Below are 11,336 nucleotides of genomic sequence, written 5' to 3'. Positions count from 1 at the left end.
CCAACAAGCATCTGGCTTTCTGACAGGAAGGTGAGAAATGTGTGCTCGTGCGTGCGCGCACACACACACACACACACACACACACACACACACACACACACACACACACACACAAATGAGGCTTCCAAATTGGCAAAGACCTGTATTTCCTTGGTAAAATCACAATAACCGACTTTGGTGAACTATGTTTCAGAGCTGCTTGTGTTGGATGAGTTGTTAATTCACCTCTGAAGGCAATCTGCTAAACTTCACACACCCTTAAGATATCTACATTCTTAGCCAGAGATTCTACTGAGAGCAAGTTCCTTGTGATTCACAGAAAATATAAACTAAAAACATCAACCTTACTAGCAGACAAGGAAAGCGTAAATTAAAGCACTATGGTTTTCTGTTTTCATTCACCAGATTGTAAAAATGCAAAGGGCGGATATAATAGGAAGGGTGTGGGGACATGGGCACTTTAAAAAAAATTATGTGGATGTCTGTATGTCTGTTGGGGGGGGGGGGTATGTGTGTGGAGTGTGTGCCCATGGAGTTCAGAAGCAGGTGTCAGGTTTTCTGGAACTGGAGTTACAGGTGGTTGTGAAGCATCTGGCATGGGTGCTGGGAACCAAACTTGGGTCCTCTGCAAGAACAGCAAGCGCTCTTAACTGCTGAGCCATCCCTCCAGCCCTGAGATGGGCACTTTTATACACAGTTTGTTTAAATATAAGTTAGCCCAGCACTTCAAGAAAATTATTTAGTATTATATATTTAAAATATACCTTTCCTGCTACGGTGCATGCATACAACACCCCTGTCTTTATCCCCACCCCCAGCCCCAGCACTGCCGGCCTGCAGGTCTGTGTGGAGCCTCATTGTGGGTTTCTGTTCTGCAGAATGGAGTTTGTGAAAGTTGTCAAGAACAAAGCCTACTTTAAGAGATAGCAAGGGAGATTTAGAAGGTAGTGAGAGGGTAAAACTGACTTCTGTGATCGGAAACAATTGGTGATCCAGGACTAAAATAAATACAACACACAAATACAGGATGATAGTTCGTGTATTAGAGAGATCATCTGCCAGTGTCTTAGTGTTTCTATTGCTGTGACAAAACACCATGACCAAAAGGCAAGCTGGGGAGAAAAAGGTTTATTTGGCTTACACTTCAGCAGTACTATTCATCACTGAAGGAAATCAAGAATAGGAACTCAAACAGGGCAGGCTCCCAGAGGCAGGAGCTAATGAAGAGGCTGTGGAGGGATGCTGCTTACTGACTTGCTCAGCTCACCTTCTTATAGAAGAACCCAGGACCAGCAGCCCAGAGATGGCCCCACCTACCATGGGCTGGGCCCTCTCCCATTGATCACTAAATGAGAATATATTTTACAGCTGGATCTCAAGGAGGCATTTCCTCAACTGAGACTCCTTCCTCTGATGACTCCAACTTGTGTCAAGTTGACACATAAAACCACCCCACACAGCCAGATTGCATATGCCTGTATAGAAGGGGATATGATAGTCTGAGCAGCATATCACATGAACTGCCAAAATGCAGTGTGAAAATTGGCCTGACAAATTATGCAGCAGCCTATTGTACTGACCTGCTGCTGACCCACAGGCTTCTCAGTAGGTTTGTCATGGACAAAATCTATGAAGGACAAGTGCCGTTGACTGGAGATGAATACTATGTGATGGTCAGCCTGTTACTTCACTTGCCATTGAGATGCAGGTCTTGCCAAACTACAACTGGCAATAAAGTTTTTGGGGCCCTGAAGGGAGCTGTGGTGGAGGTTTCTCTATCCCTCACAGTACCAAAAAATTCCCTGAGTAGCATTCTGAAAGCAAGGAGTCCAGTGCAGAGGTCCACTGGAAGCACAGCATGGGTCAGAATGTGGCAGACTACCTGTATTATCTAATGGAGGAAGACAAAGATGCTTGTAAGAAACAGTTCTCTCAGTACATAAAGAACATCATGACTCCAGACATGATCGAAGAGATGCATACGAGAGCTCATGCTGCCATCCGAGAGATTCCAGCCCATGAGAAGAAGCCCAAGAGAGAAGTAAAGAAGAGATGGAACTGCCCCCAAATGTCCCTTGACCAGAAGAAAGATTGGGTTGCTCAAAAGAAGGCATGCTTCCTCAGAGCTCAGGAATGGGCTGCTGAAAGCTAAAGCCATTTTCTATGAAGTTTTCTCATAAAGACAATAAACTTATTGGCCAGGCCAATATACATACATATATACAAATACATACATACATATATGTTTCCTTTGAGTCCGCATGCCAAATTATAAGGTCTATCATACATAAATAAACAAAACCCAAAACTCTGGGCACATAAAGATATACATGGATATTTAATAAATCATTAGTAACTTCAAAGATTCATAACTTTATATATACCTTTATGGGAACTAATCCATTATGGCATATTTATAGTGTGGAATACTATATAGCCATTTAAAAGAACTAAAGCTATATGCTCTGTTTTGGAACAGTGCGTGAGATACATATTAAATGAGCATAGTAATTTCAGAGAAATGTGTGCAGCATTTAGTTTCTGGTGTTATGAAAGATTACTTGAGAATGGGTAATTTATTAACATTCTCTCTTTTTTTTTTTTACTTGAAAAGTGAATAAATCTTCAGTTTTCCATTTCTTCCCAACAAGTATTTATTAAGGCCTCCCTAGGTCTGAACCAAGCACTAGAGACCTAATAGAAACATTGATACTGCTTCCTGTAGATTAGTAAAACACTGAAGATTCATAGGAGGAAATGTATCAGAAGAAGAGCAAAAGGGGAGGAAAAGGGAACACTCATTTCCCTTTTTTACCTCTACTTGCTTGAGTTGTTTCAATAAACATATATCATCTTTGTGATTAAATTTTAAAAACGCACGCACTGCATTAATTATTTGCTTATTTATTTTTGTCAATTTGACACAAGCTACAGTCATCTGAGAAGAGGGACCCCTTGACTGGGAAAATGGCTCAATCTGATTGGCCTGTACACAAGCCTCTAGGGCATTTTTTCTTGACTGATGATTGACATGGAGGGGCCCACCTCACTGTGGGTGGTGTCATCCCTGGTCGGGTGGTCCTGGGGTGTATGAGAAAGCAGGGTGAGCAATATGGAGAAGTCAGTAAGCTGTATTCCTCCATGGTCTCTGCTTCAGCGCCTGCTTCCAGGTTCCTGCTTGGAGTTCCTGGCCTGACTTCCCTATATTAGCAAAAACTGCAAATATCCAACAACTGCTATACAAATAAAGGATATTTTTATAATGGAAGATAATAAAGTTATTAAAATCACATTGTTATAGTGTGTTGTGAATTGAGAAAACAATATAATTTTGAAGCAAGCACGTATCTATTTGTTGCAATTCCTACTTCCATAAAACATGTATCTGCGTTGATGTGTAGGAAACAGCACTGAGGAGAAATGTCAAGAATCGAACAAGGTTTCTGAAGTTTTTTAAATTCTTGTGTGTTTTCCAAATGATGCTCAATGAACCATCCCTGTGTAAATGTGACCTCTGTGCCCTGCTCCAAGCCTAGACAATAGGGCAAACAGTTTGTCCAGTTTCCATCCCTTCCAGATGACGAGGAAAGGGCCAAGAGGCTGCAGGGATGGGGCTCTGTTATGTTGGGAAGGGAGGCAGACTGAATCTCTGGCAGAGGCTAGCCCAGGCTAGAAACAGGAACTCAAGGCCTGTGCACAGGGAGGTGGATCTTCTGACTCAGGAATCAGAACTTTAGGAGTACAAGGGAGATTCTGAGATTGATGATCTAAAGCTAAATGCTTCTCCAGGTGAGATCTGTGGACCAGCCAGGAGCTGTTTGGAGATTCAGAATCTCTAGTCTCACCCCAGATCTACTAAGGCAACTTGAGAAACAAATGACAACTTTATGATTTAAAAAAGACATCAGGACTTGAGAATCTTAAGATGTGAGATGATGTGTTCAAGGCCTCACAGTCACCTCAGTAGTAGAGAGACAGGGCCACTGGCCTAATGGTCTCTCACTGTATCTTCTAGTTCTTCACTACATCAGTGAATTGGTTGCCTGGCTGTATACTATGTGGTAGCCTCATTCCATTCCTTTTTTGATCTAGTAATGTTTACATAGATATTTTATTCTCTAGGTTTTTACTGCACTTAAATTATTCTTCCGAGGAAAAGCTGAAAGGCAATGAGTAAGTTCAAAATCAGCTTCCATCCCCCAACTTCACTGAAGTGACCTTTCCTAGTCCCTTGGAAATGCCCACTGAAATTTCTCTTTTGTTTTAGTACATATTTGCTGTCCATCACCAGATGTGATAGAAATCATGGTCCAAATGAGAAATAAAAGGCTCAGTATGTCTGTCCAGAGGCTCCACAGAAACCTCTTTCCTGCCTGCTCTTCTTCCCTCTTATCTGGGTTCTCTTTGGTTTTGGTCCCATGGTCATTCATTTTCATCAAAGGTTTAATTATGTTCCAGGATTCTGATCACTGGTTTATTAAATGTTGAAGCTCATGAACACAGAATGATGATTTCTCAGTAATGAGCTTCATTCGGAAGGACAGGAGAGGGTCAAGCCTGGTATAATCTCTAAGAGTTTGGCATCAGCAGTTTCAACTCTAGCAGGCTTAATTGTGGTTTTGGCTTCTCAAGCACTCGACCTACTGGATTGTCTAAGGTCAAAAAGGGATGCCCCAAATTAATTTTATAGACACGCAGCTGCTGGTAGTTTACAGTGTTTGCTCATAATATTAAAAATAGCTCCTTTGATTTTCTCCTCAGATTATAAACCAAAATATGTTAGCTTGAAGTGATAGGAATAGCATTCTATTGTAAGAGAAAAATAAACAGGCACTACTGTGTTTATAAGACAAGGAAAAATCTTGGAGAAAACCTGCATTAAAAACAAACCAAACATTACAGCTGAGGATGGGTGGAGAGAGAGTGATCTGGGAGCAGTTAGGAGAAGAGAAAGAATATGAAAAAATACCTATTATGTAATTATTTAAATAAAAAGAAAAGAAAATAAAAACATTTCCCATCTAAAGCAAAAACACCCCCACAAATACAAGACTGAATGTGTACTGAATGAATCATATTCTACAGACTTAGTGTCTCCGCTGTATAAAACATAATTTTAGGTATTATGAGGAGTCAAAATTGGTTCCCTGTTGGAGTTTCCAGTACAAGCCAAGAGATAAGAGAAATCATGGACACTCTCAGTGTAGGACGATGATCAGAGGCCTACCATCTTTGAGTAAGGGGTTTATTCAGAGAGGCTCATTTACATGTGGGCATCAGGAAAGGCCAAAAGCAGTATTTTATGTTAGCTTTTGAGTATATATTTTGAAAACTTTATATTCTACTTATTTTTTAATTAATTAATTTATTTATTTTACATCCTGACTGAAGTTTTGCTCCCTCTTCTCCTCCCATCCTATCCCCTCACCTTGCCTCCACCCTCCCCCCATCCACTCCTCTGTTTCTGTTCAGAAAGGGGCAGGCCTCCCGTGGATATCAACAAAATATGTCATATCAAGTTGCAACATGACTAAACATTTCTCCTTGTATTTAGGCTGGGCAAGGCAATTCAGTATGAAGAATAAGTTCCTAAGAGCCAGCCAAAGCACTAGGGACAGCCTTGGCTCCATTGTCAGGAGTTCCACAAGTATACCAAGCTACACAACTGTCACATATATGCAAAGAGCTTAGGTTGGTCCCATGCAGGCTCTCTGGTTGTTGGTTCAGACTCTCTAAGTTCCTATGAGCCAGGTTAGTTGTTTCTGTGGATTTTCTTGTGGTGCTGTTGACCCCTCTGGCTTCTACAATCTTTATTCCCTCTCTTTAGCATGATTCCCTGAGCTTGGCCTAATGTTTGGCTGGAGGTCTCTGCATCTGTTTCCATCAGTTACTGGATGAAGGCTCTCTGATGACAATTGGGGTAGTCACCAAGATGATCACAGGAGATGGTCAGTTCAGGCTCTGTATCCACTATTGCTCGGAGTCTTAACTGGGGTCACCCTTGTAGATTCCTGGGAATTTCCCTTACATCAGGTTTCTACCTGTCCCCAAGAAGTCCCCCCTTTCCAGTCATCTCTTTCAGTACTCTCCCTCCACCCACCCTCCAACCTGATCCCTTAAGTTCCCATCCCCACCCACTCCCAGTCCACCCAGGAGATCTCTTCTATTTCCCCTTCTCAGGGAGATCCATTCATCCCACCTTGGACCCTCCTTGTTACCAACTCTGAGTTTGTGGATTGTAGCATGGTTATTCTTTACTTTACAGTTAATATCCAATTATCAATGAGTACATACCATGTTTGTCTTTCTGGGTTTGGGTTACCTCACTCAGGATGATTTTTTTCTAGTCCCATGCATCTGCCTGCAAATTTTCTGATGTTACTGTTTTTAACAATTGAATAATACTTCATTGTGTAAATGTACCACATTTCTTTATTCATTCTTCAGTTGAGGGGCATCTAGGTTATTTTCATGTTCTGGCTGTTACAAATAAAGCTGCTATGAACATAGTTGAGCAAGTGTCCTTGTGATATGATTGAGCATCTTTTGGGTATATGCCCAGGAGTTAAGTATTGCTGGATCTTGAGGTAGATTGAGTCCCAGTTTTCTGAGGAACTGTCATATTGATTTCCAAAGTGGCTGTACAAGTTTGCACTCCCACCAGCAATGGAGGAGTGTTCCCCTTGCTCCACATCCTCTCCAGCATAAGTCATCATTTGTGTTGTTGATTTTAGACATTCTGACAGGTGTAAGATGGAATCTCAGAGTCATCTTAATTTGCATTTCCCTGATGGTTAAGAATAATGGACATTTCTTTAACTGTTTATTGCCATTTGAGATTGTTCTGTTGAGTATTCTCTGTTTAGGTCTGTATCCAATTTTTAAATTGGATTACTTGCGTTTTTTTTTTTTTTTTGATGTTTAGTTTCTTGAATTCTTTGTATATTTTAGAGATCAGCCCTCTGTCAGATGTGGGGTTGGTGAAGATCTTTTTCCCATTCTGTAGGCTGCCATTTTGTCCTATTGAAAGTGTCCTTTGCCTTACAGAAGGATTTCAGTTTCACGAGGTCCCATTTATTAATTGTTGATATTAGTGTTTGCACTACTTGTGCTGTATTCAGGAAGTTGTCTGCTGTGCCAATGAGTTCAAGGTTACTCCCAACTTTCTCTTTTATCAGGTTCAGTGTAACTGGATTTATGTTAGGTCTTTGATCCAAGACTCTACTTATAAATGCAAAAAATACAACTATAACAAATTGGCTTTCTAATAAACTGAAACATTCAGAGATATATTTAAAAAACAAAAAACAAACAAGCAAAAGCAACAACATTAAGGACACCAACTGGCTATCCAAAACCAAATGGTCAGCACTGAACATATGCATATAAGTAACATTATACAGACAGAGTAGGTTATATTTATGTATTTAGGAATATATATATATATATATATATATATGTGTGTGTGTGTGTGTGTGTGTGTGTGTATGTATGTATGTATGTGTGTGTCTGTTTGTATATATATGTGCATGTATGTATATGGATGCATATATATATACATATAAATCTATGCATATAACAACAATAAATGAGGGTAGGGGAGGAGAAGGGAAGGGAAGGAAAGGGGAGGGAAGGGAAGGGGAGGGAAGAGGAAGAGAGGGGAGGGAAGGGGAGGGGAAGGGGAGGGAAGGGGAGGAAGGCCTTTCTTCCTTCATGTGACTCTTCAACATCTGTCTCTAATCCCATATGAAGCCTGACTCTTGCTTGACTTCTGTAAGACTTAAGACTTCCTCCTAATTAATTTATTTTGTCCAAACAAATTTTAATACAGGTTTTGTTTGTTTTGTTTCTGATACCACACTACCAGGTGATCCTTGACTGAACACCTGACAGGAGCAAGGCTGAAGGAAAGTTATGCTTTTCTACCAAATCTAAGCTGAAAGAGACATAACATGGCCATTTTAGTAGGAAGTATGGGACCTATTGTACCCTAAGTCAAATGCAGGAATGTTTGTCAATATTGAATATACCCTCCAAGTGTGAAGCTCAGGAACTATCTGTTTTCATTAAATTATTTCCCATGAGACAGGAAAAACAAAACCCAAAAAACCACAAAGCCTCACCTGTGGCTTTATCTCTAGGGTGAAGGAAGCCACCAGAAAAATAAACCAACTCCTGGTCTGCTATCATGGAAAGAGGGCTGACTTTAGAATCAAAAAGAGCTGGCATATATCTTTCCATGTGTCCACTGTGTGACCTTGGAAAATGGAGCCTCAGTTTTAACCATGTAAGTTGGAACCAATTGTGTTATCGTGGGGACTAGAGGAATAATAGAATATATGCACATGGAAAATAGGGCCAAAGGTGTTAGTTCTCTCCAAACTCTCGGCTCTGTCTCTTGTCTTGGTTCAGGAATCAGGATTCTTTGATCCCTGTATTTTCTAACATTGTGTTCTTCAGAAAAACTGAAGAACAGCCTCAGAGTACAAGCAGAGCACCACATGAGACCATGGGGACCTAGACAGAAAAATCACCAGGAGAGAGTGACACAGCCCTGGAGTGTGGGACAGTAGAAAAGCTGACTACATGTATGGAAGAATCCTTAGACTGTAAAAGCTATCAGAGAAAGAATTTAAGACCAGTCATTGAGATCGTTTATGATTGCAAATACCAGCTCTGCCAAATCGCTAAATCGCTGGGTTGTTTGGAGACTCAGCCCTAGCTAATGTCATGCAGTAGATTCCTGAGCTGCTTGCACATTAGCTAATGCATTTTCCAAGTGTAGTTTTCCAAGCTGACAATACAGCCACTTATAATGTAATGTTGATTAAACATGACCATATGTTGGAAGTGTATAATTATAAAGACTGACCAATCCTCTCTCTGAAGAACTTATAAGCCAGTATGAATTGATTAAGAGATATATTCATACATACACTTGAGAGACAATCAAGGAAAGCAATTAAAAAATTCAATTATGAATAAAATTACGGATTAGTATGAAGCAATATGATGTTCTTATATAGAGCAAATGGAGACTTTTTTGACCCTTAATTTCAAGATCATTCATTCTAAAAAGAACAACAAGCTCCTGGAAGGATTAATACTGGGTTCATATTGTAGAAGCACGAAGTTGGACTAAATTGGAGGTATTATTATTATTATTATTTTAGTTGTGAGACTAGCCTTTAATGGCTGAGCCATCTCTCCAGCCAATTTTTTCTTTTTTTTTCTATTACATCATAATCCATGTCCTTTGGAATTGACTCAACCCTTAACAATAAATTTGGTTGATTTACTGATGAATTGATTGGTTTATCCATTAATTTATACAACAAGAAGTGTCTTATACTATATTCCAAACACTGGGAACACACAGATGAAAAAGCAATAAGCCTTTGCACACACAGGAGTTTGTGGATAAGATAGACTTCATTATGTCTTGGTTAATGAGAGAGAGAGAGATCCTGAGCCTGGCTACCCCAGCAATGTTGGGAGTACCAAAGTCCTTGCACTCACAGATAAGCACTAGGAAAACCAGAAATGTTAAACAATCAGGATTGTGTTTTCAACAGGAGAGATGTAGAACCCGTTTTTCTATTCAGAAGGCTGGGGACGGAGGTGACCTCTACTATCTGTAAGGCCAGGCCATTTAAAGCTCCCACAAGCAGAACCTGAGGTGACTAATAGCCTAGGTGACTTTGCATTATCTGTATGGCCAGGGGTTCCTCCAAACCTCCACAACCAGGACTGGAGGTAGCTAATAGACCAACTGAAAACACACGAGATCCTCCCCAGGCCCTTAAGATAACACATTAGCCTATCTCTAGAACCCATCTTCATGGCAGCAGTGACATGTACTTTGAAATGAGTTTCACTGTAATTATGCCCCATTGTACACATGGGATTGTGTTATACTAGGAAACTTTTTTCCACATTGTTCTGTGCTTAAATATGCCTAAAATAAACTGCTGCTGTCAGACTCTAGAAATTTGAACCAACACTGGCTAAGAAATTCATGTTGAACCAGACTTCCTTTCTGCCAGCCCTGGTGTTTGTAATGACACATTTCTTTCAAAAAGGGCATATATACTCCAACAAGACCATACCTAAGTCTTCTCAAATAGTGCTGCTCCCTGATAATTAAGCATTCAAATATATGAGCCTTTGGGGGCCATTCTTATTCAAACTACCACAGTAACTGACAGCTTCTGCCAATGAAGATGGAGCTTGCTCAGTAAGATGTCCAATGTCGAAAACAGAGGGCCTTATTATTATGCAGGATTGCTTTCATCTTAAGTAGAAAGCATTTATTCTATCAAATATGATTTTGACACTGACTGCAACAAAAGAGAGCGTCAGTTTGTGATGTGCAGGTATATGATTCTAAAAAATTCTTCTGCATTTGAAAACATTGATGACAACACCCAGCAAAACTTCTTTTTATTGTATTAATGATGTCTCCATTTTTTCCAAGGCAGGTATTTGTGGAAGCCCAAATTACTCAGGGTCAGAGAATCTGAGCTTGCTTTACCCAGCAGGGTTTCATAAGATGATTTGATCATGGGCGTGGTTACCAGGTGTTTGAAAGGGTCTCCACTTGGCTGTACAGTGTGCTTTGATGTAGTAAGGGAGAGGTCTTTTGCCCCAACCCTTGGCATTGTTATAAAAAGCCCTTTTGAATAAATGGAAACGGCTGTTGGGTATTGACCCAGTGTTTCTGTCTTTCTCTTCTTTGCTATCTTTCTATTTAATATTTTCTTATCCCTCTCTCCTCCTCATAAGAACCCTGGAAAAGGTGGCAGCTGGTCTCCCACAAGTATTGATGTTCAAATGCACCATAAAAATCAGTATTGATTTTTTTGTACACATGCTGTGTTTCATCACGGTACAAAAGAGACCAAGTCATAACAATGGGAAGAATGTTCTTTGTCTGATAAATGGGTGTCCTTAAACTGGAGAAATTAGACCCTATTCTCTTCTAACATGGACTAGAGCCCCAGGTCTCTCTTGCTGTTTGACTTGGAAGTACTGCATCACAGGAGAGGGTACTTTATTACAGACTATTAAGCCATGAGTCTACTAGGAAGAAGGCAAGAGTCTAGGCTCCCCTTGCACCTCCAAATCTTTCTCAGTGATGTCATCAAACATGCTCAGGTCTATCTTTGATGACAACCTGTCACCACTGAAGACCCTGCCTGAAATATATGGACTTCCTGAGCAGAACTCTGCTACAGTAATTTGAAATCTCTTACCAAAATAAACACAGTGAGTCAGTGTGTGCTAAGAGTGGTACATGCTAACTCATGCCTTCAGGACATGTTCTAATCTACATA

At 40.3% G+C, this 11,336-nt stretch overlaps 1 pseudogene; it reads left to right on the top strand.

Annotated features, from left to right (window-relative positions):
• The first annotated feature begins 873 nt into the window (after positions 1–873).
• On the top strand, positions 874–2,152 carry LOC128104188 (60S ribosomal protein L5-like; annotated as a pseudogene).
• The last annotated feature ends 9,184 nt before the right edge of the window (positions 2,153–11,336 follow it).

This window comes from Peromyscus californicus, unplaced genomic scaffold (assembly GCF_007827085.1).
Source record: "Peromyscus californicus insignis strain IS unplaced genomic scaffold, ASM782708v3 Scaffold_11__1_contigs__length_118956290, whole genome shotgun sequence".
Classification (NCBI taxonomy): Eukaryota; Metazoa; Chordata; class Mammalia; order Rodentia; family Cricetidae; genus Peromyscus; species Peromyscus californicus.
The sequence above is the reverse complement of the archived record's forward strand: the minus strand, read 5'-3'. Positions and strand labels throughout refer to the sequence as shown.